Here is a 24,219-nt window from a genome sequence, read left to right as displayed (position 1 = left end):
ATAGCTGGTCTGAAGTGAGACGTGCTATATGTGGACAACACATTCTGGATTTTATTTTATTTTTTTTTTTCCCTATCCCCACACTCTAGATTTTAAAGGCTTAGTGTTTTTAAAGGGGCAAAATAGATCTTACTGAGAATTTTATGTTGATTTCATGTTGAAGTGATAGTATTTTAGAAATAAGGGTTAAGTCGGTTTATTTAAATCCACCCTTTTCATTTATTTTTTTCAGCTTGCCTACCAGAAAATTTAAAATGTTATATGTGGCTCGCATTCTGTTTTCTCTTGCATAGCTCTTCACTAGAGGTTTCAGCATATGATTGCCAGTCAAACTGACCTTATGCACTTCTTTAGTGAATCTGGATTCTCCAGGTGTCTTTGCTTCTCGCCCGGAGGGTTAGCGTTAAGAATACTTGTCCTTCATAGGATTGATGTATATGTATGGCTGAGTCCCTTCGTTCTTCATCTGAAACTACCACAACATTGTTAATCGACTCTACCCCAATACAAAATTAAAAATTTAAAGTTTGAGGGGGGGTGGAAATGCATGTCCTGATAAGGGAATGGACTTTGGATTGACACAGACCTGAGTCTCAATCCCAACTCTCTCTCTGTAGCCTGTATACCAGCTTCTGAAACCTCTGAATCTCAGGTGGGTCAGCTGTATATGTGGAAGAAAGACCTTCTGAACTCACTGTGGTTAAACTTGGGCTAATACAGTGATTTTCTAGTAATAGAGGGGAATTTTGTGACAATAATTGAATAATTGTATTTTTCCAAGGGAACAAAAATCAAAGACTCTATTTTGAAATTTTATTGCAAAAAAAAAGAAAACCCACCCATTGGAGTCACTTTTGGTTCATCTGCCAGTTCCTAGGAATGAGGTCATGATAGCTGATGTTCACTGAGAGCTCCATGCCAGCCAGTGTGCCCTCCAGAAATTGTCTTACTTGATCCTCAAAACAACCCTGAAGGGAAGTCCTTCTGCTGTCTCCATGCAATAGACGCCACATTCAGGCACACTGAGGAGGCGTGACTTGCCTGAGGTCACATAGCTAGTACTGGTCAACTGACCATTGAGCCCAGGAGGTTTGACTTCAGAGCCACACTCATTGTTTCTACCCAGTACTGTCCACCAGTGAATAGAGGACAGCACAAAAGAATCAAGAGCCAACAAATGCTCATGGGAGACACGCTTTCCATGGACACCTACTCCCGTGATGTTAGAGCAGACTCCTAAAATATTTGCCTTAGTGAATTTTCCTAGTTTGTACAGAAGCTGAAATATATCCAGGGTTCAGAGCTTCCCTCAGAGAATATTTGGATTCCCAGGCCCATTGCAGTCTGAATAGGGCTGAAGCAATTCTGATATAGAATTATATGAGGGAAAAACAGATTGCCTGGTATCTAGGCCATGATGCACTTTTTGTTCTTGAGGACCTTGCCTCAGATGTATGCAATCGTTACAGTCCCTAGAATGCTTTGTTCGCATGTATACAGTAGGGATTCCATAAACGCTGTTGATTGCAGGGCTTCTGAAAACACACCTTTAGAAAGCAAAGCATCTGACATGTGAAAATGACCATCGCTCATTTCTGTTCAGCTGTCTCACCTGTGATGTGGATGTGGCCCCTCATCATGTATGATTGTCTCATACATGTTGCCTTTTGCTGGAGATAAGCTCTGAGTGGTTTTACTTCCATGATGCTATCATCCTCCTCTTTACATGAATGTGACCACCTACTCCCCAGCAGACACAACCTGGCCATTTCGTGATGTGTATCTTTCTTTGTCATCCTGTGTTTAACCAAGAGCATTAGCAGACACTGATGTAGTATTTTCTTTTCAAGTAAGATCCTAGTTCTGAGGTGGACTGGAGATGGTGGGGTGGGTGGTTTCTGTTCAGAGTTCCAAGCCTCCATATCATTTGGAAAGGTGAGATACATGTATGTGCTTAATGCCAGGGCTAGACTCATTGGGAGAAAATACCTGCAGACTTAAAAAGTCCCTGGAGAGTATTTAATTCAAGGCAAAAGTTTGGACTGTTGAGAACTAAAAGGAAACTTTGCAGCCACAGCCTTTACTAACTTCGCTACTTCTCCCCATCCTTCCGGCATGTTCGCTGGTCTGAGCACTGGTCTGGAGAGGCTGGAGGAGCAGGCAAGTTGGGATACACAGATGCGTCATGGGAGGCACCGTCAGCACACGCACTGCAATTGCCAGGCAGACTTCTGTGCCTTTAACTGGTTGTTAAACAGAAAGCAGGATGTGCTTATCTGACTAGCAACTCCATTGGTAAACACTCCGTCCCAAAGTTCAGCATTCTGATTTTAGGTGGGCCAGTGTGGGACTGGAGAGGTGTTACCAGGGAACGCCCGCTCCGGGCAGGTGGGGAAGGGTGAGGGAGGGAAGGTTGGCTGCAGACTTGCTGAGTTGTTAGACAAAGCCTGTAAAGACGTCAGCGCAGGAGGGGGGCTTCGAGCCTTTCCATCGCACCCTTCGTCTTGTGCACATGGGGAAACTGAGGCCCAGTGAACAGGACTGTGTGTTTGAATACTTGCCAAAGCTAACATGTGTCAGTAACACGCCAGGCACTAGGTGGGATACTTCCTGCGTGTTCTCTCACTGAATATCTTGACAGTTCTGTGCAGTTGGTACTAATGTCCTACCCATTTTTCAGATGAGGAAACAGTGTCAGAGAATCAAGCTGCTTCTTCAGGGCCAGAGAACTCAGAAGTTCCGGGGCTGGGGTGTAGGGGCAGGTGGAGCCCCTGCTGTTGCCAGCTCGTGCCCAGGACTGCCTCAGCAAGGTGGTCCCAGGCACTGCTTGGCCTGACTCTCCTGGAAGCCCATCTGCTGTGGATGATGGGGTGTGTGTGTCACTGTGTATTAGCTTTTGATGGCAATGTAACTAAATAGTGTGGATGGAGTAGCTTAAAACAGCATGTATTTATTATCTCACAGTTTCCAAGGAGTCCAGACCTAGTTTAACTGGGTCCTGTTCTTAGCGTCTCACATGTCTGTGATAAAGGTTTCAGTGAGGCCTAATGTCCTCTTGTAAGATGGCTTGTTCAGAATTCAGAGAATTCAATTCATTACAGTCTTAGAACCAAGGCCCTGAGTTTCTAAAGGCCATCCTCTGTTCCCTGACTTGTGGCCTCCCCTCAGCAAGGCAGCTTGCTTTTTCCAGGGCAGCGGAAGGATCTCTCTGTCCTCAGGTAGAGCCTCAGCCCTTCTTTTTACTGAGTGCACCTGATTAAGTCAGGCCCACCAAAGATGCTCTTGATTATGTCAGTGCTAACTGATAAGGGACTTCTAGTACCTTTGCAAAACGCCTTTCCCCTACAGCCTAATCAGGGGAACGTTCATTTATCATATCCTGATCCATTTATCATATCCTGATCCTTATCATGATCCATATGATCATAATTGATCATATCAGGTCCTCCCCATACCCACTGGAAGGCCATAGTAACCAGGAGACAGCTTAGTATTCTGTCCGCACAGACGCTAACACACAGCTGATCGTTGAGCTTCACGGAGGGGCAGAGAGGAGGAGGCAGGAGTGACTGAACTCTCGGCCTGCCGTGGCGCACGGGGTGTGTGTAGAACAGGAGACGGCGGAGAAGCAGTGTATGGGAGCAAATGGGCATGGCGGCCCTGCAATCCGAGGCTGCCTCTGCTGTTTCCTAGGTGTGACTGTGAAAAGGTTATTTGGTATCTCTGTGCCTAAGCTTCCCTGTCTGTAAACCGCAGGTGCTGATACTTCCTAGCATTCTGTGATGGCACATGGGGTAGTCGGCGTTCAGTAGGGCATGGCGTGTGCTGAGGACTTGTCACAGGTGTCAGCGTGTTTGATGTCTCCTATTTGAAGATCTCAGGGACATGGAGACAGAAAGATGGAGCTACTTTTTTTCTGTGGGGTTGCTGGAATCATGGGCCTTCGAGGTGGCATTTGTGAGTTCAGACTTTGCGTGTGACATGTGGATCGGAGTTGCGGAACTGAGTTATGGTTTGTTGGGAGGCGCACTGATCACCTGTGGAAAGAGAGTCAGGGTGATGTAGCGGAAATAAGAATATCCTTAGAAGTTCTGGGGCCAATTTTGCCAGTAATTCTCTTCTTGGGCTACCACCCGCTTCTTTGGACCTCAAGTTCCTTGTCTGTAACAAAGGCCCTTGGGAAAAGGTAGGTTCTGGGATTGACAGGCTCTCTAAGTTGCCTACTAGGTTTAAATATCATAGTCCTGTTGGCTGGTTCTCTGCACAGGGTATGACCCCAAAGTAAATAAGGCTGTTTCTTTAGCTCTGTCCAAAAAATAAGACTATGTAGTCATGCCTTCCCTACTGGAGACGTACTAATGGGAATTTATTTAGCTGGCTGCTGGGCTTTCCACCTGTCTTTCTCTCCAGTGCATTGGTGGCTGTGTCCACTTCCCTTAAAGTTGTCCTTCATGTCTTCTTCTCAGTGGTTACTTTTACAGGCTGCTTAATGTAAAGTGAAAGAAGACAAACTTTAGTGACCTTTTAGGTCTTTGGGTGAGTGGACAGAGATGAGCAGAATTCAGAAACTCCTTGGCCTGTTTCCTGTACACACAGTCCTTCCTCCACCAACCTTGTTCCCACATTGAATTAAGTAACCTTCCTATGATATTCTCAATCCTGATGCATGTACTAGTCATTGTCATTTTAATTTCTGTTGGTTGGAGTGAGGGTCTTTCTTGACAAAAGAAAATCAATAAAATACAGCATTGCAATATCTACTCATAGCATGTATTTTGCAGGGGCTTGGATATATGAATTAATCCCACAAACAAATTTGTGCCTTAAACAGTCAAACCCCCATTTGATAGTTGAGAAGACCAAGACTTGAATAAGTGAAATAACTTGTCCGGTGGTACAGAGTAACAGATGGTCGGGCAGGGATTCGAACACACATGGGTCTGCCAAAGTTTGTGCTCTTATCCAGCAAGGTAAGCAGCTGGAACATTGTCAGTGATTTTAAGCCTTGGAGCCTGCCCTTGACCCCCATCATGCCTGCCTCATCTCTCCTCAATATAGCACACAGTTCAGAATCCAGGGGAACTTCCACACCCTGAGGTTGAAAAGATGGAAGCAATGTAACTAGCTTCAAAGGACTGTATCTCAGGAAATACAAAAGGAGAAACAAGGATCTCTGTTGGTGTCAGCCACACCACCATGCCAAGTTCTCAAGGTTGAGCTAAAGGAAAACTCTGTTACAAATGATACATCTGATCTGCTTGTGGTAAGGACTCATAACTAGAAAATAAGCATGTGACAGTTCTTCGTTTGAGTGTAAACCTAACTCATTAATTTAAATTACGGTGCTTTTGGAACAAAGAGGGGAAACTATAATAATAATAGCAAGTAATGGTCCCTTTAGAAAATGTAACAAGACATTAGAAATTTTGTGCTTTGGGAAGTTGGAGGATGTACTTATAGTTAAGGATTAATTTTCACTCAGAGAGATCAAAAAGGTCTCGATGAGTAAGATATGTATCGAGTTTCAGGTTGGTTGTATTTTTTTCTTCCCTTTTGCCAGACTGTCTGAAACTTATCTCAAGTATCATGGTAAAAAGAGAAGTGGCGGGTAGACACAAAAATGTAATAGATATATTTTGGGGATAGAATATGAACTGCTTTTCTAAATGCATATCAAAAGGAAAATTTATTCCAGTTGAGTAGGTTTAATGATATAATTTTACCATATTAAGTCACAATTGCTCTTTAAAAGAAAATAGAAATGCATGCATTGCCACTGACTGCCGGGCTGTCCCCTTCCATCCAAAAGCATCCTCCCCAGTACCTGTTGATGTCACCTTGGCTGACACCACAGCCTGTCTGTGGCTTTCCTTTGAAAATTTGGGGGAGGGTGGGGGAAGGAAGGAAGAATAGTCTGAGAAATAAAAGAGTCTGCATCAAATATTTGCCATGGTTTTGCCAAAATCATTTCCTGCTTTTAAGCTGCCAAGCTGAAGCTTACATGCAAATAGATGGCACCTCTGACTGTCTGGAACTGCATTGTTTCTTAAAGTTAGATCATGTGTCAAGATGATTGGGATACCTGAATTAGTTGGGGACTATATAATTCCCAGTGTTGTGGATGTTGATAATCATTTAAGTAAATAGTCATGATTGCTTTTGTGGCTAAGTGATTTCTGACCTCATTGTATCCCCCTCTCTACATATGAGCATGCGCGCGCGCACACACACACACACACACGCGCGTGGAAGGGAAGAAATGATTGCATATTTGGGTGAAAACAGAATGAGAATCCCAATCACACTTCTAGATTTAACAGAACCTGATTTTACATCATGAACTGAATTCATTGATTCAATGGAGGCATAGCTCATCTATGAATTTACCACCTAAACTTGAGAGTATGAACTTCCCTGTCTCTTTTTTAAAATCACACTCTAAATAATGCTTAGCTTATCTGACAAATAAAGAGCATAATATAGTTTTAAAAAACATTTTATTATCTTTTAAAAATATGATACTTGCTACATAAAAAGAATATATCATATTTCATTGAATCTTTTATAAAATCTTTATTTTATATACTGGTAATAATATAAAAGTGAAGCAAAGTCAGTTAATCCATAATCCTTTCTTACCTCATCTCTTTAAGAGGCATCCCAGTATTGGTGACATTAAATGAAAAGGAAAAGAAAACCAGTGCACCTTATAAGCTATTAAATATTTTATTCAACATGTTTGATAAGTTATAAAGCATAATATAGCAAACATTCCTGAATCCTCACACCCGATCAACCCAAGACCCATAACTTGCATTTCTTCCCACAGCCCATGCACATAGGTGACCCTTCTCTTAAATTTTGCATTGATTATTGCTCTTTTTCCTGTTTACCTGTAAATCCATCAGGAGTAGAGGCCACCTCTGCTCTCTCCCACTGTGACCTTTGGTGTCTGACACAGAACCTGGCCCAATGGCTGGTAACTCTTACTGACCAGGTATATGATTGTCTGAGGTGTACCCACAGTGACCGTACCTTACAAGGTATCGTTTAGACACCGCTGCCTCTGGGCAGCCTCTCTGACAGCCTGTCTGTCTGTGTGACTGGACACAAGCTTGCCTCCCTTTCGAACTGTGTCAGCAACCTATCTTCATTACCAAAGCTGTCCATACATCCCTTTCTCCTTTCAGTGCTGCTAGCTCTTTCTCCATCCCTGCCTTCCTGCCAGGTTGGCTTAGGTGGAATCCCTATTGTTGTGGTTTGGGGCCTGATGTAATAATAAAAGGTAGCATAGGTGAAATAATATCTGGCACTTTTTACATCTGTTCTCAACAAATTGACCTAAAAGAGGTCAGCACTATGACTGTTCCCGTTTCACAGATGAGGAAACTGAGATTTGTCAACATAAGCAATGAACATCTGTCAAATGAAGGGAGACAATACTGTATCTACATTATTCTGCCTGAACACACTTCAGTTTTTCTCTGGAGCTCAAGGCTTTATGCCGATCCTTGGGCATATTATTCAGAAATAAATGGGGGGGACAATTAAATGAAGTACATACAAGTTTTCTTTGAGTGTGGTTAGCAACTTTTTTATTGTTTGAGACATCTATATTTTCTTTCATATTATTTACCTAATTTTCTTCTTTTTTTTTTTTACCTAATTTTCTATTGGATTTAACTTATTCCCTTATTGTTTTATAGAGATTCTTATGTACCATAATATTTAGACCTTTTTTTCTAAGTTAACTATAATATGCACGTATTTACCCCATGTTTCTGTGATAGAATTTGGAATGCTGTTTTAGCCATATTCAATTTTAATATACTTTTATTTTTTAGTGGTTTAGTTAAATATTCTGAGATTTTTGTTACTATACTCAGAAATGCATTCCTGCCTCTGGGATGACAAGAAAATTTCCAATTTTTAAAAATACTAAAAAATAAATTCAGGTATCAATTTTAAAAAATATCTATTGTCTGTATACACCACAAAGTTGTCAGGAATCTGAAGGTGGCATCTAAAATTGTCTTTAAATATACTTTGCCTTTCACATGTACAAGAATATTTCAAAATAAAAAATACATAAAATGAAAAATAAATTCATACATGACTAGGATCATAAAAGAAACCCCCTACCTTGGTGTACAATCACTTATTCATTTGGTTATTGACTCTTCCTGTTTATTTAGCCCCTGTGGTATACAGAGATGATTTAGACTAGAAAATACTCCTGTTAAATGCAGTGGGGATTCCAGCAGTATGAACTGATGCATCTTTTCAAAGGATCCTTCAGGCTGCAGTACGGAGGAGAGATTTTTAGGGGGCAAAGAGGGAAGTAAGGGGAGACAGGTAGGGCAGTGATACCCACCTGTAGTAAACCCAGAATTTGGTCAGAAGAAGCAAGATTTAAAGCTGACTTCTGCGAATTAGGGCCAGAGCACCATCGCTGTTGCGGAGATGCTGGCCAGTTCAGGCGTCCTGATGAAATACTACCTTGAACCTGGAGCAGAGCGGGACTTTGTGCGGGGGACCATTCCCAGCAAAGCTAGACAGGTGGCAGCCCCGCTCGCTTGGCGCCAGCAAGTGGAGCGGGCTCACGGATGATGGATGGCTTTACATTGTTCTGAACACAGCGCAGAGTGGGGGCGGCGGGGGGATGACCCCTGGGGAGCTCAGAGAAGTCTCTGGGCTTTTCTTACACGTTGTCTTCTCCTTAGTATCCAGCCAAGGTATTAACTCTGTGTTCCAGCCACGTTTCCACCTAGAAGTCTCATTATTGCTCCATATACTCTTGTCCACGGTCTTGGTATTTATATTTTTACACATTTTAACCTCAAAGTGTCTGGACTTTTGGTGAAAATGAGACAATTAAAATAGTTTGCAAAGCATAATGAGGGTTTTTTTCTTTTTAAAGGTGGAAAGAATGTGATGACATGCAATTTATTACTACGCTCCTCCCTTCCTTAAAGGTCCATGGACATTTTCTGCTCAATCAGTGTTGTATTTTTTTGCACCTCATTTTATAACTGATTCTTCTCCTTGACTTCCCAGTCTCAGGAGACAACAGTATTTCTCTTAAAAACCCAGAGGGCGAATGGGTCCTCTGTGTGTGTTGATTTGCCAAGACAATTCTCATGAAAAGGACTAGGATTGCTAAGCCATTTTTTAATATAAGGAGGTCTGTGTTTGGGCGTTGAAATTAATTCCCCTTATCTCACCATACAAATAGCCACCCTGGCTTTTTTGATTTATTATCTGGGATGGTTCAGCAGCACTAAAAACAGAGGACGGAAAGACATCCCCTTTACGTGGCATCATCAGTCACAGCATTAAAAGCATCACCCTGAGTGGGTTGCGTTGCACAAGCTCCTGGCATGCCATGAGAACACCCTGTTTTTGTCCTGTGTGCTGGAGACTTTGGGCCCGGTCATGAAGTCCAGGCTGCATTTTTTCATTCTTAATAAGTTGCCCCCACCCTAAAATCCTTCTTGTCTTTCCTCCCTAACATAGTGTTAAAGGAACTTTCTAGATTGCACATACAATCCCTGACTAGAGACAAAGTATTGACTTGGAGAAAAAAGATATTATTTTTATTTACTTTTTAGTTTTTTTATATATTGGAATATAGTTGATTTGCAATGTTAGTTTCAGATGTACGGCAAAGTGCAATTAAATTATATATATATATCTTTTTATGCATGTATCTATATCTTTTTCAGATTCTTTTCCCATATAGATCATTACAGAGTGCTGGGTATAGTTCCTGTGATGTACAGTAGGTCCTTGTTGATTATCTACTTTATATATAGTAGTGTGTCTGTGTTAATCCAAACGTCTTAATTTATCCCTCCCTCTCACCTTTTCCCTTTGGTAGCCATACATTTGTTTTCAAAGTCTGTTTCTATTTTTCAAATAAGTTCATTTGTATCTTTTTTTAGATTCCACATACAAGTGATGTTGTATGATACTTGTCTTTCTCTGACTTCATTTCCTATGATAATCTCTAGGTTCATCTATGTTGTTGCAAATGGCACAGTTTCCTTATTTTTCATGGCTGAGCAATATTCCATTGTATAAATGTACCACATCTTCTTTAATCCATTCATTTGTTGGTGGACATTTAGGTTGCTTTCAAGTCTTGGCTGTTGTAAATAGTGCTTCAGTGGACATTGGAGTGAGTAAAAGATGCTTATCTCAAAAGATTGTATGCTTTATGATTCCATTTATATGACGTTCCTGAAAAGGCAAAACTACAGTGATGGGGAATAGATGAGTGGTGGCTGAGGGTTAGGGATGGTGGGAGGGTGTGAATATGAATGGAAGTACAAGGAAGTTTGGAGGGTGTTGGAGCTATTCTGTATCCTGACCGTGGTAGAGAGTGTAATGAATGTATACCTGTGTTAAAATTCAGGGTACTGTACACCTCCCACACCCCAAGAGTCAATTTCACTATTTGGTAACTTAAAAAGAAAGAAACCGGAACCCCAGCTTGTGCACATGCTCTGCAAGTTGCAGCATCTGTCTCATTTCAGACAGCTGCTTCTGGCATTCTGGCCCCTCCTGTCAGGTCCTCTACACTCCAGGTCGCTGGAGTTCTCTCTGCCTGGGAATCTCTCCCACCTCACCTGGGTGCCAGGCATCCTTTGCTGCTCAGGTGTGGGGACCCAGCACTTGCTCTGGGTAAGTTGCCTCTGCACCCCTGCCCCTGGTCATTTGTAGGGGCCACCCTTACCCCCTCAGGGTGACTTCAGGAGAGTGATTTTATTGTTTACTCCCCAGCCCTCATAGGAAGGTGACAAGTAAAGCAGTGAGGATGAGAAAGAAGTCAGTGCCCTGCACTCACAGGCGAAAGTCAGCCTTTATTTTTGTTTTACTTATGTCTGTTTTCCTGGCTGCGCTGGCCTCTGACCCCCTGGCTGAAATTCCTTACCTCCTTTTGCTCTTTCAGCAGGGGAATCCTCTTTTCTGGCTTTGCCAAAACTACATGTTGAAAAGCAATAAATCATGGTTTCAAAGACCTTGATAGTCTCTTTTTTCCCCTTTGAGCAAATGTAAAATTATGTGGCAAAATCATGACTGCAGAGGGGTTTTCTCACTTTTTTCCTCAGAGATTAGATGGGTTTTATAGTGTACCATGAAAAGGCATTAGTGGTAAAATCCTTTTTATGGATATATTTTTGCATATTAGGTTGGCCAAAAAGTTCATTCAGGGTTTTCCATAACATCTTACAGAAAATCCAGAGTAAACTTTTTGGCCAACCCAGTATTTCCTGAGCCCCATCTTCCAAATTTTTCCAAATTCCCTTTGGGAAAGAACAGACTTTTTGGGGGGAAGAAAAGTAGTTTCTATTCTGGCATCCCTACCAATAGTAATAATAATAACACAACAGTATTTCTATAGTGCTTACTGTAAGTGCCAGACACTGTCCTAAGAAGCAGTTTATATATTATTTCACTTACTCCTCATGGCAGCCCTAGAAGATAGTAGTGTCATGACTTCCCTTTCATATGAGTGAAAACCTCAGCACAGCACAGGCAGTTACATCAGGGTGGGGTGAAGCTGGGATCTGAACCCAGGCCATCTGGCTCCACCTTCCAGATGACTGTGGAACAGATGGAGGAAGGAAGATGGGAGACCTGGTTTTCCTCCCCAGGGCCCCAGGCTGACCTCTCTTTCCTTCTCTCCTGGAAGGTGTCTCCACCCCTCTGCATGGTCTGTAAGATGCTTCAGAATGGTTTGGGATGCTCCTTTTCTTCTTCATCCAAAGATGATTCCATATTTGTCTCTTGATCAGTATTAACACAGGTCTTTGGAATAATTGGAAAAACGAGCTAAAAATCAAAAAGACTCACGAAAGCAGTACCAAAACCACATCACATCTTGAATGGTGCTTTTACAGCTTTCAAAGTCCTCAACTCTGTGTTCTTCAAAGATGCCCCTCATCACTTCCCATTATCATCATCTCTTTTTTCAGGAACAGAAGATGAGGCCCACAGAGAAGTGAGCGGCTTGTCCTAGTTCACCACATTGGTCCTTTTAGGACTGGAAAGCAAGCTCAGTTTTTCCTTTTCCCCTTCTCCCGTCCTCTCTTCCATTTAAGTTTACTCTTTGAATAAGAGAAACTGTTCCATTTACTTAAGATACAGGCAATGTAATTTCATCTTTTTTCCTACGTATAATGATTTTCTTTTGCTGTGTAAACTCATCACCATGAACGTAGCAGCTTAGGACATCCATTTGTTGCTCTCAGTTTTGTAGGCCACAGGTCCAGACATAGAGCTGCTGGCTTCTATGCTCAGAGCATTAGGAGGTTGCATGTGTCAGAGGGGTTACCCAGACTGAGTTCTTGTCTGGAGGCTCTGGAGAATAATCTACTTCTTAGCTCTGTCAGGTTTTTGGTAAAATTCAGTTCATTGGGTTTGTAGGACTGAGATCCTCATTTCCTTGCTAGTATGAGTCAGCCCGGGGCCACTCTTGGCTACTAAAGGCTGCCCACAGTTCCATGTGATCGCCTCTGGCAACATTGGTACATCACATCTTTCTTGACTCTTAAATGTTGAACTTGCTCTGTTTCTGATCCCTAAACCCTAATATAAACTGCAAAATATGAAGTCCATATGATTCTTTCAGGTCTGCTCAAATTATCTCCCTCTCCTAAGGTCAGCTGATTTTGGACCATAATTACAGCTGCAAAACCCTTCAGATTAATACCTTGATAGTATTTGATTGAATATCTGAAACAAAGGGTAGGGATGTGGAAGGTCATCTTAGAATTCTGCCTATCACCAATGCATTACAGCATTATAAAGAGGTAAAGACGGGAAGAAGGGCTAAACTCTAATCCCTTTATTTTTTAGTAGTAATTACATAAATTCCTTTTTGTCTTTTGCCAACCTGATGCGTTTTGTATTTATTAGGCCATTTGATTAAAAGCATATTCATAATCTGTGCAAGCTTTTTGTCTTAAAAGAATTGCAAAAAAGATGAGGTAGGCATAGTATTTTTGAACAACACAATTAACTGTCACTAACTATTTGGTAAGTTTTTAGCATTGTTTTCACATTTTTTACCATTGTTGGAACCTATTCTTTTCCATCTCCTTGAACTTTCTCCGTTCCTGGGCTGTGTCATTCCCCGTCTACTTGCAGGTCTTACCTTAAATACCACCTCCTCATGGACAAATTTCTTGATGGCCTTACCTAGTAGCTTAAGAAGGACAAGTACGTTAAATTGTTTTATTCAGGCGTCCTTTGTAATGACTCTCTAATTACTTCCGGATTTGTGGATTGCCAATATCTTATCTGTTTCTCATAGACTGTAAACCTTGCAAGGGGAACCTTCATAGGCCTCGTGCCCAGACTGTGCTTGTTCAGAGGAAGCATCAAAAATGATGTGTAAATGGAAGGCTTTATAGAAAAGGTAATATAACATTTGTTTGGAAAAGTTGCTAGAGTAGTGAACCAAGTTAATCATGAGGTCACTGCTAAAGCATTTGTTGTGTGAAAAGCACCCAAATGACTGTCATAAAGATCTTGAAAGAAAAAAAAAAAACAAAAACAAAAAACAACAACAACAACAACAAAAAAGATCTTGAAAGAGGGGAGATTCTGAGGAATGTTGGTGCCAAAGAGGAACAGTTTCCATCTTGTCCTTTGAAATAGGCAGCGCCACTGGATAGGAGGTGAGTGAGGTGTCTGCAGATTACAAACCACCTGATGTTTGGAGAACAGGTTCCTGCTAAGTTTTAATGCCTCAGGACGGAGGCCTGTTTCCTCCCGGCTCACCTTTGAACAGCTCCTCTCTCTGATTTTCCCCTAAGCTTCACCTTCACCTCCAAGCAGTCCTTCACCCACTTAGAAGCCATTTGACCTTGGGCAAGTTAGCCTCCTTGAGCCCTACTTTCCTCCTCTGGAAAATGAGTACAATAATTCATGCCTTGAAAGGTCATTGGAAGGACAGATGGGCAGTGAATGCAAAAGCTTGACTCACACTGAGATTAATAAATGTTATTTCCATTATTAGACTCTGCATATCTGACATGGAATTGAAGTGCTCATCTTAACAACTGATTTTTTGGAAATTGTTATAAAAGAAAGGGTTATGGTAGATTGTAGGGTCATTAGAGAAACAGTCTTCTTACTTGATTTTTATCATCATATACTAACTAGAGACTACCTAGTTTGACATCAACGTATTTTATGTACAACTATACTAAGCACAATTTATCTACCTTTTTCTTCCCCCCCTGTTGTTGATTCAGAAGTCACTCCAGAGCCTTTGTACTCCTCTGGGTTTTTGTTATGAACTCCAGTTAGCATTTTATTATAGCCCTTTAGAAGTATTGGTCACTAGCAAGTTCTGAAAAGCAACTTGTGTCTGTATGTTCACCTCTTCTCATTCCTTAATATATGATAAAAAAAAAAAAAAACAATCATGTGTTGCACTAAACACAGACTGGCTTCCTGCACCCAAGCCCTTCCCAGTTGCTCCTCTTTTTGGTGGAGGACTCACCCACTCCAGCTTGTGCTGGGAAGTGATAGAACTGGAGCAGTAGTATCCTTGGAGCCTAGGAAGTGAGGTGAGTGGGCCTTCAAAGAGCTAATTTGCCATAAAGTACCAGAAGTTGTTCAGAATCAGTCAAGCTCTTCTCACATTTCCGAGGAGACTATTTTAGGGAGCAACAAGAGCAGAATAGATCAATTTACATTTCTTCTTCTTCTACCACTGTAAAAGCACTTATTTGATGAATTCTCAGGGCCGGTTAGACAGTATCAGCAAATACAGTGATGGGAGCATAGAGCCAGCATCTGTTTTGTTTATTATGTGGATGGTTTCTACACTCAAAGCTGCATTCCTGTCTTTTCATTTATTTTGCCTGCCTTTTAATTCCCTGAGTGTGATTTAGAGGAGTCCATGCGTCATTTTGTTGCAGTGGCATTGGAAGTCTGTATTTCTGATTTAATTCCTGCAGTGTGAACCCAGAACCGAGGGCCGGGAGACTCCTGTGCCCCAGATTAGCTGGGAGAACTTGGACAGTCGGCTCAACATCTCTATCTAGGTCCCAGTTTCCTCTCCTGTAAAATGGGACTGTTCACTTCTTATCAGGGGGTATAATATAATAAAAGGAAATGCCCTGCAGATGTGAAAAAAAAAAAATTTAAACGCCATGCACCTTTCATTTTTATTTTTAATCTGAAATTAACATGCGAAATCAGGATGCTGCCATTTTCAAAGTTGTTAGCCTGCATTCATCATATTTCTAGGTGAAGTATCTGAAAGTGATTATAGGTAATAAATATCTTTTTTTAAAAAACTTATTGCAGAGGCAGTTTTTCCACTGTTAATGAGGGTAATTTGACTTGGTTGAAGGATTGCAGTTCTTAAGAATTAATGCACTAATCCAATTCAAAGATTTAAAGAGATCTAAGATTTTTCACAGGTCGCGTGCTAGTGAATGTGCTGCTCTCACATAGCAGCTAATGGACTTGAACGCCAGTCTGTCATTTACTGTTCCCTCCCCAAGAGCAGCTATGCCCTTGGTAGTGAGTCTACTCTCCAGGCATTGCAGGTTATTTAGAAGTGTGGTGTATTTGTAACACTTTTGAGAGATAGTTCCTATTTCTCTCAGCCCCTAGTTACTATAAAAACTGGGGTTATCTTTCTTAATTACACGTCTGAATCCTAATCTGCTAAGGTCTGAGTAATATCAGACTCAGAGGAGCTGCCTTCTCGCCTTTCTTTTTCAGAGAAAGGTCTTTTATTTTATTTTGTTGTTGGTTTGTTTTTTTTTTTTTTTTTCAGTGTATTCTTTTTTTTTTTTTCAGTGTATTCTTAAAAGCTAATTCCTGTATCATTGTATTGGTACCTATAGGTTAATTCATGTGAAGACAAAGGTTACCTTGCATGGTATTCATAACTTTCCATTTTTGATAATAAGGTGTTAAGAAGAGCTAACAATATTTTGTAAAGCCTCATTTGTAAAGGATGGTAGAAATGCTCTTCATTCCCAGTTCCATTATGTTTCCTAAATACGAAAAAAATCCCATTTTGAAGCAATTAGAAGTCTGTTCTTCTCTTTGCACGTGTGTGTGCAGTCAGGAACCTTTGTTCCTTAATTAGGAAAAGAACTAGAGCTCATTAATTGTGGTTCCAAGTGATGTCTGCTCGATTGTTGGGGCACTGGTACATTACAAAGAAAGATCTAGTCTAAATCTGAGAGGCTACCAGCATTTCTGAGAACCAGTAAAAGATAAATAAGCATCAGAGGGTCCTTGTATGGTCGACCTCACATCCTGGCCTGTCCTTGAGGGCCTGGCTAGCTGCTCATCAGTTTTAAAGCCACAGAAATTTATGTACTCACAGAAGGGGGGAAAGGGAGAAGGTGCAACTTAGGTAGAAATATTGGCCTCCGTTTAAAATCTATGATCCTTAAAAAAAAGGAGAAAAGAAGTGAAGAATCTCTTTCCGATTTTTTGATACTTAGAGGATCTCATCTGGATGCCTGTAGATGTTATTGAAAGTGAATGAATTGCTGGCAAACATGATAAAAGACAGATATCCTAATGTTTTCCAGGCTGATTTTCATTGCTGGCATGAGCTTGGGAGGCATTGCAAGAGTTCTGAAAGCTAAAACTCCCAAACTGAATTGGCAAATCCTTAGGCCCGCATCTTTGTCATCAAAAGAGAGCCCTAATTTCCACGACAAGAATAGACACTTCCCCAGCCTCCAAGACAGTTAATGTACCTACATGTTCCCAGAAATATGAGTAGTACAAACGGTGGATGCATCTCACTCGTCAAGATCTGGATTCCAGAAACAGGGAGGTGAGCAACTTGAGTGGAAACTCTCTGACCATGCAGATGATGTTGTCCTGTGGGTTGGCTGGCCTGGCGAGGGAAGGCTGAAATGGAGGATGAGAAGAAGGAAGCCAAATGTCAGTTTGGAAACCATACAATGGAAATTCGCACCTAATTTAAGGGGCAGTCGCTTCTCTTCCAGAAGATTCTATGCAATCAGGTGGCTACCATCCCTGCCAGAGGATTAACTGCCTTTGCCCTTTCATGTTGATGGAGACATTATTAGCAAAAGGGAGCACTTCGGCAGAGATCTGGCAAGTAAAGGCATGATACCTTTCCCCTTGTGCGGATAATGGTGTGGGTCAGAAACAGTGATTGTGGAAACAAATATTTCCCTGAAATGTTCTACCATTTAAAGAGGCATGTCCAGCTAGCAGACATGTCTTTCTGTATTTTTACATAATAATAATACATATTTTATATAATATAATTTATATATATATTTCTCCACTAGTAATCTTTTTTACTTTGTATTTCTCAGAGAAAGAAAAATCGATTTTAAAATGTAAAAACCTGTTCTTCAATGGACGATGCAAAAATCTCATTGCAGTATTTATTCCAAACCTGCTCTCATAATGTTCAGTCAAGGAGAAAACAGCAAAAAACAGTTGTTGATGGACTTAGCACAGAACTGGATTAAATAAGCATTAGTCTACTGAAGCTGATTACAGGAATATGAAAATGCAGTATCTTAATGGTACATATTTTTATGTGGCAGCTCAGTTGCCTTTCATTTTGCAGCTAATATGTCTATTCTTATGAGTCATTTACTTCTTTAATTACCTTTTGCAGGCAAGGCACCATGGTATATTAATGTGAATGATTTTTACTGCCAGTTTATCATACAATGCCCCAGAAGTTGAAAGGCGTAATTGACTTGGAAGAACAGCTCATGAAGGAAACAATATTTAGTTGACAGTTTTCCTTGTACTCTCTGTTGACGTTTATGAGTTTACACTATGCTAAAGGAGTAATAAACACAATTTTCTTTCAATAACAGGAAAGGGTAGCTTCTCAAATACATTTGTGGAAAAACACATTTGTTCATTTCTTGAATAATATGGAAATAACACATTTCCAGTGGTAAGACCTCTCAGATTGCCAATTGAATTAAACCTTTGAAGGTGCATTTATAACCTGTCTCGGAGCATTAGGAGATATTAGGGTTCATGTGATTGAATCGATTTAATGAATATTTAAATTATAGACAGATTTGGATAAATCATATTTAAATCTGGGTGTTAGAGGAAGACTATTTGACCTCATCCTCCCAATTTCTAGAGGGAAGGAAAGTGGGAAGGGAACTGGGGAACTGTCTGGAGGAAGATTTTCTTTTGCCCAAAGGGAGGGGAAGTCTGACAGTACATTTTAGGGGAAAGAAAAGGGGGGTTCGTCAGTACAACTCCTTATAAGGTCTGGGCTTTGAATGGTTAAACTCAAGACCTGGGTGGGTTGCTGCTGTTCCGGGGTCTGGAATGGTGCCTTGAGTTGATGGGGGCAGTGAGCAAGTGCTCTTGTTTTTAACCATCATTTCCAAGGTCCCCTGGGCCCTCCACTGGCTCGCTGGCTTTGGGTAGGCCCTGGTTTGGCACATCGGTTTCGAGGGAGTTAAACTTTTCACAGTTTTCTGGATTGTTTGCAGTTCAGCCCTGTGCAGCATAATGAAAGTTTTCTAGCCATCTGTTGTTAAGCTGGCGGAGAGCAAGGCCAGTATATCCAAACAAAGTTCTGGCCTGCTGTAAACGGAACCTGTCGGTTCAGCATAGCTTTCCTGACCCCTCCAGCGGACGGGGCCGCCCTTGGTACCAGGCACTCACCGCATGGAGCTTGCAAAAGGGAACTCTTTTCGGGGTGGGGGGTGAGGGCCTGTTTACTTTTTCCCTCCATGTTCCTCTCACTGGCTTGGACTAGTTTATACTTAATCTTTAAATGGATAAATGGTTACTTGTGCCCCCTCCTTTTTTGGAGAAGGAAGAATTCGGTCTTCATAGGAGATTATACCTTTTAGAACAAGGTGTGAGCGTATGCAATGTGTGTGTCAGGCACCAGCAATTTAAAAGGGTGTTTCTACCCAGTAGTTTTTGTCTCACCATTTTGTCTTGCAGGATTTGGGGACAAATAGTCCAGGCGATAGAAGCTCCTATATTTATTACTTAGCTTATATAACTAAAAGTGTTTCATAACTTTAAAAGGACTCCCACCCTCCCCTTTCTTCCGCATTTTATATTTATTATTAGAAGTTTAATACACAGCATAACTTAAGAGAATAGCCGTTTGAATGTGCTTCCAGCTCTGTGGGGTGTTCCCTGTCCTCTGCTCTTATTTACAAGGCATATTATGTATGTATTGCTTTTAATTGCCCAGCTTAACCTTAAAATCGTTTCACTGTTTTGTGTTATTCTGTAATAGGTTTAATTCTTACTTCCTGTTTCACAGTTTGCTTGGCCCTGTATGAAACATTCCTGCACATTCAGATCCTTGATGTACATATATGTCTGTCTCAACACCTGTCTAAACCTTCCCCCGACTTCTGTGGGTTTCCTTTTGTTACTGACACCTCATAGGTGCTGTTGTATTTTTATCTTGGTCCTGCTGCAGGGTGTTTCCTGTCCAGCATTGGTTACATTTGTGCTCTGTTAAGAGAGGGCTCTGGGGAGCCATTGTCAAACCTCTGTATCCATCTCAGTTGATTAAAATATCCAGAGAGAATGGCCACTGTCACTGAATAACTATGTCAGCCACTCCCCTGGCTGCCTTAGCCCCTCTGGATGAGAAACAGACCACAGCCCCACAGAGTAGTTACAAAGAAAAGAGGTACCAAAAGGATGCACATTTGTCTAAAGCACCAACAGGAGGGGGTTTGGATTCAACTTTAACTGCGATCCAGGAATGTACATGGGTCAGAGATACCGTAAATGGCGGTGGGGGGCAGAGGGGGAGCAGAAGAACCAAGGGGATAAAAAAGGAGATGCAAGGCTTCTCCTTTAAGGGACCAAGAGTTTTACAAGAGCGAAAAATATTCAATTTAAAATTTAAATGAATGCACTTGCTTGGAAATACCATACAGTCATAATCTGTTTGTAAGGTGACTGACATATAAAGTGCTTTTTTGTTTTAAGGTAAAAAAAAAAAATGTATTCGGGGTAGAGTTTCGGGTGTAAATGTCAGGTGCAACGTAACGTGTGTTCACTCCAAGAGTCAAGCAAATAACCTTGGCATTTAGGACACTGCCTTTTAGAACATGAAATTGTTTTTTGTTGTGTGTTCTTTTCTTTTTTTTTTTTTTAAAGGAGGACTACATTAAGGGGTCACCTATTAGCTGTGTTTTTGCTGTCTTAAACTCAGCCCTTCTGTCTATTAAAATCAAACCACTGTGTAAACATTCCAGTGTTGTTCTTGGTCTCTACAATGGCCACGGGGATCAGGTTTCACCTGCCTGCACATCTTCAAGCAATTAGAGCAATTAGCGTGAAGCCATTTCACATTCAAGGATTCAAGGTCTACGGTGACATTCAAGTCCAGGAGAAGTCTGAAAGGGAGAGAGAGGAAGCGGCCCAGAGCATGGCTACTCTTCCATGGCCCTAAGCAGACAATTTCTCTTTTAAAAATGGTAACTCTTTAATGATATTGTTATGAGGTTTTTAAAGGACAGATCAAAAGTTGTTTGTATCAAAAAACCCCAACAGTCATTTAATTATACTAATGAAGGTCTTTATACATGGCAGATTTTTTAAAAAGACTTTTAATGGTCGTGAGAAATGAAGTGTTCCTGTTCCTTGTATCACCGTGGGGGTGACAGCATTCTTTGCAGAGGAAAGATGCATTTTATAATATATAAAGGAATTTGCATTGCGCTTTACATGGTAAACCTCCCAGTTTGGGGTAAAGGGAACCATTATAGCAACGTCGAATATTTAGTTGGCAGACTTTGGTGAGTAAGTATTAAAAGCAACTTTTTTTTTTTTTAAAACGCTTGTAGAAGAATAGTGACAACTTTCATATATTGAACTAGTACAGTTTAAAGACAAATGACCAACTTAGCACATCAGACAGCTATGAAAGCGTGACCGAAGGTGCCTTTTAGCAAAATCGGCTCAGAATCTGGGAGGGTTTTCGTTGTGTTTGTTTGTTTTGTTTGTTTTTCGAATGTGTAGCTTAGTTACCCAGGAATCTTGTTTGCGTGAGGCAAACCCTAAACTGATTACAGCTTTTTAAATTGGTTAGTAGATTTTTAAATCCACGTTGCGCTGTTGGGTTATTATGCAGAGATGAGGGGAGGGGCTAATTTTCAAAATCCATGGGTGCTGCAGGAAAGATCTGGCTCTGTACTCCCTGGAGGTGTCTGCAGTCAGGAGTAACCGCAGGCTAAATTACAATTTGGAATTCTGTGGTCCTTTGACCTGATGCTGCTGGTTCACATTCAGTGTTTGTTAACAAACAGCTCTAAGCACAAAATTGTTGGGAGAATTGCTTTTTCATTATACGCACTGACTTTAATTAGAATAAGCGGCTTATTTTTAAAAGAAATAATTGTGTGCCTCTAAGAAAGTTCTTGCCATAATTCCTTTATGAAATTGCCTTAGTTGACTTCAAAGCGAGTAGGTGTCGAACAGTTCTCTATCCATTGCCCTGAACACATCTATCTGTGTGACGGGAGTCCGGAGCATTCCTGTTCATTCGGTAATGAGCCATTTCTAGGTAACCGGGCTGCTTAGAGTCCTCTCACCCGGGCTCCAAGCGCTAGAGCTCTCCTGTTGAGGGCTGGCTTTCCTGGCGCCCAGGCTGTGTGCCTTTTGAAACCGAGTTACAAATCAGATGCAGACGGCGCTGATGCCATGCCGCATGCTGGACACTGAGCAAGCTGAAGGTCTGTCTGTCTCCCTTGCCCCTTGGAAATGGATTGCTAGGAAGTCATTTGCAGCGTTTGTAACTAGACTGGCTGAGTTAAACAGGAACATTTGAATTGGACACTCCACCCCTTCTAAAAGTGGAGAGGCAGGCATCTGAGATCTGCAGGGCTCAGAAGGGAGGTAAGGCAGTAAACCAGATTCCCTCCCCCCCCTTTTTTTTCCTTCTAGCCTCATCCTCTGTTTCTCTGATCTGCCTTTTGAACTGTTTTTGTGGCTGATCAGTTCCACCTAATATGCCTCTTGATTTCTGCTATTGTAATACTCAGGCGACATGCTGTTCTCTTGGTTTTTATAAGCTTTAGATGCTTCTGCCTGTCATATTCTGGCGGTTTATCTTCAGCGTCTGGATTTGCTTTCAGACTTGAATGTCTATCAAGCTGCCGTTGCTTTGAATGTGAGATCAAAAGAAGATGAATTCCAGTAAAAAATTTCCTTCTATGAAGAAAAGATTGGGGCCTATGTAAACATCCCACTGACAGTTCCCAATGAGTTATTTTCGCCGAGTGTTAGCACCTGGATGACAGACAGTCCAGCATTCCAGGCTCAGTAACGAATCAGTTGCTTCCATGGCAGAGGAGCATTGCCACAGCAGCAGTGCGTTTTTAGAAGGGATCCTTTTTCTTCCTCTTCCCCCTCCCCCTCGTCTTTCCCTTCTTTTTTTTTTTCTTTCTTTGAATATGGCTGTTCAACTCTTCATCGTATTTTTCAAGCTGACTTCTCTGCCTTCAGCAGTTTACTTTTCTTCACAATATCTGTCAAGTTACTCGGGTGACAGAAGACAGGACTTTGATAATTAGTTTGGGGGTTCCAGAGTGTTCACGTAGACAAACCAGGCATCTGGAGATAAACAGGTAGTTGGGCTGATTGCAGAGAAAAGGAAGAGCAGCAAAAGCAAGCTCAAGGGCATGTCCCTGGAATGCAGGCGATGTGTTGTTTAAAAATACATGTGACAAAATCCTCTAAAGTCTGCAGAATCTGAATTTTCTTTCTTCCTTTATTCTTACCCCCCTTTGAGGCATCCTGCCGATGTTAATGTCATCACAAAAATATCTCATGAGCAGGTTTTCCAAAACCCCGGTCGCTGTGTGTTTGTCTGGGTGAATGAGCTGTGTTTGGCTAGGGCTTGGACTAGCCAGGGCGCAATTCTGATGCTCTGTCCATGCTTGCAGACCTGGAGTGATTTAGATACAGTGTAGCCTGAATAGATTTCTTTAAGTGCTAAATGCAACTTTGAAAATTACCTGCAAGCTCCAACTGATCTTTCAACTTTGAAAGTGAAGAATTACTTGAGGAATTCTTGCGGTTTCTTTGTCATTTAGTGAGAGCCCAGGCAGCTACTGTGGAGGCAAGCGTCCCTGAGGTTGCCTACAAAGGGCAATGTTCCAGTGTGTTTTCTCCTCGAGTGTACTTCAGCCGCACAGGACTTCCTGTTTATTCAAACATCTTTTTTACCACTCGGCAACCCCCGCTTCACAGAAACAGCCAGAACCATCGACAGCAAGAAGACGGAAATCCAGAGGCAGACAGTGTGAGCTCTCTCGGTCAAACTCTTCATTTTCTCTGTAAGTGTCCAGAGGAAAAGAAAAAAAAAACCCAAAAAACGGAACATTTTGCTGGGTGAAACTTTTAAAAGTAGGGATCCACTCCTGCACGGACATTCTCTGAAGGGCAAAATTAGATGATCCAACTTGTTTACTGTTCTTCCCCCCACCCCACCCCCACCCCCATCAAAGCCGTTTTTCTTTTTAGAGCCTTGAGAGGACCGGTTCCTTCTAACTCCTTAGTGATCCTTCTGACTCCTTAGTGATTCAGTCTTGCTTTCAAATGTGTCTTCGGGTAGTCTCAGCTAAGTCAGCAGCCGCGGGTTGTCAGGACCAGTCTAGGGGCTTGAACGGAGATTAGAACCTCACTCTGCTTGTTTGTGATGGTGTCTTGTGTCGCCTTCTTTTCCTTCCTGTTATCACCAGGAGTCGGGGGTGTGGGGATGGTGCCTTGGTAATTCTGCGTCTGCCGGCTTGTCCTCGATGCATGCATCATGACCCCGTCGTCGTTTGTGCATCGGTCTTGATAATATTTGTACCAATTTCATGCCAATAAAAGTCAGACTGCTGAAACAAGCACGGTCATTATCTCATTCATATTACTATTGTTTAAACGGAGTGCACTGCGAAAAGGAAAGAGAAAGCCCGCCTCACTTTCTGAGATGGCTGTTAACTTTGATGTGGGAAGGGTCTTTTCAGAACGCTCATCGTGGATAATTAGGATGGCAGGGAGAGCCGTCGGACCCGGGCTGCTGCTTCTGTCTGTGCCCAAGAGCCATGTGGGTGCTCCTGGGTCCTTTCTCTTGAAATGACTTTTTCAAGACATGGTTTGTCATTTTTTTAAAAAGGTTCCACCTTTTCCTGTCTGATGTGGATATCCCTTGGGCTCCCCTCCTCTCTCCCC

General features: G+C 41.7%; 1 protein-coding gene across 9 annotated transcripts in view; it reads left to right on the top strand.

Moving 5' to 3' along the window:
• Window positions 1–24,219, top strand: part of FOXP1 (forkhead box P1) — a 616,998-nt gene that overhangs the window by 423,857 nt on the left and 168,922 nt on the right. Inside the window, exon 1 of one of the 9 annotated variants that reach the window (XM_043443254.1) lies at window positions 22,921–23,336. The exons of the other annotated variants lie outside the window; for them this stretch is intronic. The gene's annotated coding sequence lies outside the window, so the exon portion shown is untranslated. Of the gene's footprint in view, window positions 1–22,920; window positions 23,337–24,219 lie in introns of those variants that run through there. 9 annotated transcript variants of the gene reach the window in all.

This window comes from Cervus canadensis, chromosome 22, assembly GCF_019320065.1.
Source record: "Cervus canadensis isolate Bull #8, Minnesota chromosome 22, ASM1932006v1, whole genome shotgun sequence".
Lineage (NCBI taxonomy): Eukaryota > Metazoa > Chordata > Mammalia > Artiodactyla > Cervidae > Cervus > Cervus canadensis.
This window is presented reverse-complemented; position numbering and strand designations above follow the sequence as displayed.